This window comes from Selaginella moellendorffii, unplaced genomic scaffold (assembly GCF_000143415.4).
Source record: "Selaginella moellendorffii unplaced genomic scaffold, v1.0 SELMOscaffold_68, whole genome shotgun sequence".
Taxonomy (NCBI): Eukaryota; Viridiplantae; Streptophyta; class Lycopodiopsida; order Selaginellales; family Selaginellaceae; genus Selaginella; species Selaginella moellendorffii.
This window is the reverse complement of record NW_003314329.1, coordinates 138,119-140,618: the sequence shown is the minus strand read 5'-3', so window position 1 is coordinate 140,618 and position 2,500 is coordinate 138,119. Positions and strand designations below refer to the sequence as shown.

Here is a 2,500-nt window from a genome sequence, read left to right as displayed (position 1 = left end):
CCTTGGGACCACATCCGCACGCCTGTCGGGCGAGGGGGAGGGAGGCAGCAGTGTGGTCCTCCGGGCTTCCAAGGGAGGCGAGCCTCGGGGGCGGCACGGCTGCTTGGCAAGGGCCAGCGTCACGCGGCGGGAAAGGGGAGGGGCCCCCACCTGCCGTGCGACGGAGGGAGGAAGGGGGGAGGACTCTCCCGGGCCCGAAGCGCACGGAGAAGGCGCAGGCTGAGCCTCAGCCTGCGCGTGCGTGAGGGAGGGGGGGAAGGCCCTGCCCGCCTGCCACGTGGCACGGAAAAGGGGGGGAGGGGGAAAAAAAAGTGGCCCGGAATGTCTGGGGCCCAAAACGCGCGATTTTTCGCGAAAAGTTGGAAAGGTACCACGTGTTCCGCGGGCTTTTTTTGGGGCCCGAAACGCGTGATTTTTCACGAAAAGTCGGGGAGGTACCCCACATTTCGCGGGGCGCGTTTTGGGGCCCAAAACGCGCGATTTTTCGCGAGAAGTTGCAAGGGTACCACGTGTTCTGCGGGCTTTTTTTGGGGCCCAAAACATGCGATTTTTCACGAAAAGTCGGGGAGGTACCCCACATTTTGCAGCGCGCGTTTTGGGCCCCAAAACGCGGTCTTCGTGAATTGTTGGGGAGGTACCACATGTCCCGCGGGCGTGCTTTTTGGCGCCCAGAAAGAACACGGGATTGTGGAGGTACGCTGCAGCTTTGGATCAAGCTGCCCCACACTATAAGAGTAGGGGGAGTGTGAAATATTTCAGAGTGGGTTCAAACCGTGACTATGGCATTGGATCCCATCAGACCTCCAAAGTTAAGCGTCCCTGGGCTTGAATAGTACTGGGCTGGGTGACCACCCGGGAAGTCCAAGTGACCCCCTCTTTTTGTTTTTTTCCTTACAAGTCATTTATTTTTGTAAGATCACTGTTTTAATATATAAACTTTGAGTATTTTTCCATAGCATATAAGTGTATGGTCCTTAAATACTACTTACAATTGTCAATGTAAGGTGTGTTTGCCAAATTGTGTCATTAGTTAGTTATTAACTAGGATATAAGTCACAAAGAATGTGTTGTGACTGTCACCACGTGGCATGGCAAGCAAGTCCAAACATATGTATTTCACATGGCATACAAGGACGCTAAACTCTAACTATGAGAACAAGCCAAAGGGCATGCCACGTGTCAATGTGACACACATTGAAAACCCTAAAACTCACCAAAGCACATGCCACGTGTCAATGTGGCACACATTGAAAACCATAAAACTCTGAGCACAAACCAAAGTGCATGCCATGTGTCAATGTGGCACACATTGAAAACCATAAAACTCTATGAGATCAAACCAAAGGCCATGCCACGTGTCAAAATAAAACTCGGATATATCCAGGGCCAGACACATCTGGGGCCCGGCATATCGGGTGCCCGACATGTACGGGGCCCGACATATCGGGTGCCCGACATGTCCGGGGCCCGATATATCTGGGGCCGGATATATCGGGTGCCCGACATGTCCGGGGCCGGATATATCGGGGCCCGGACATGTCTGGGTGCCCGATATGTCCGGGGCCAGACATATCGGGTGCCCGACATGTCCGGGGCCAGATATATCGGGGCCCGGACATGTCTGGGTGCCCGATATGTCCGGGGCCAGACATGTCCGGGGGCCCGACATATCGGGTGCCCGACATGTTCGGGGCCCGGACATGTCCGGGGCCCGACGTATTGGGTGCCCGACATGTCCGGGGCCCGATATATCTGGGGCCCGGACATGTCCGTGGCCCGACATGTCCGGGGCCCGACATCTTTGGGGCCCGACATATCGGGTGTCCGACATATCCGTGGCCCGACATGTCCGGGGCCCGACATATCGGGTGCCCGACATATCCGGGGCCCGACATGTCCGGGGCCGGATATGTCGGGGCCCGGATATGTCTGGGTGCCCGACATGTCCGGGGCCGGACATGTCCGGGGCCTGATATATCTGGGGCCGGACATATCGGGTGCCCGACATATCTGGGGCCCGACATGTCCGGGGCCCGACATATCCAGGGCCTGAGGTATGCCACATGGCATACAAGTGCAGAAGAGGTACCTTCCAATGTCATGTCACGTGGCATGCAACCTCAAAGGTGCCACCTCTCCAAGGGTTTGTCACGTGGCATGCAACCTCCAAGATGCCACCTTTCCAAGGGTTTGCCACGTGGCATCCATAGGTACCACCTCTCCAAGGGTTTGTCACGTGGCATGCAACCTCCAAGATGCACCTTTCCAAGGGTTTGCCACGTGGCATCCATAGGTACCACCTCTCTAAGGGTTTGTCACGTGGCATGCAACCTCCAAGATGCCACCTCTCCAAGGGTTTGCCACGTGGCATCCATAGGTACCAACTCTCCAAGGGTTTACCACGTGGCATGCAACCTCCAAGATGCCACCTCTCCAAGGGTTTGCCACGTGGCATGCTATAAGTACATAAAAGTATGCCACGTGGCATGCCACCTCATCC

At 56.2% G+C, this 2,500-nt stretch overlaps 1 pseudogene; it reads left to right on the top strand.

Annotated features, from left to right (window-relative positions):
• The first annotated feature begins 758 nt into the window (after nt 1–758).
• Nucleotides 759–877, top strand: LOC112340654 (annotated as a pseudogene).
• The last annotated feature ends 1,623 nt before the right edge of the window (nt 878–2,500 follow it).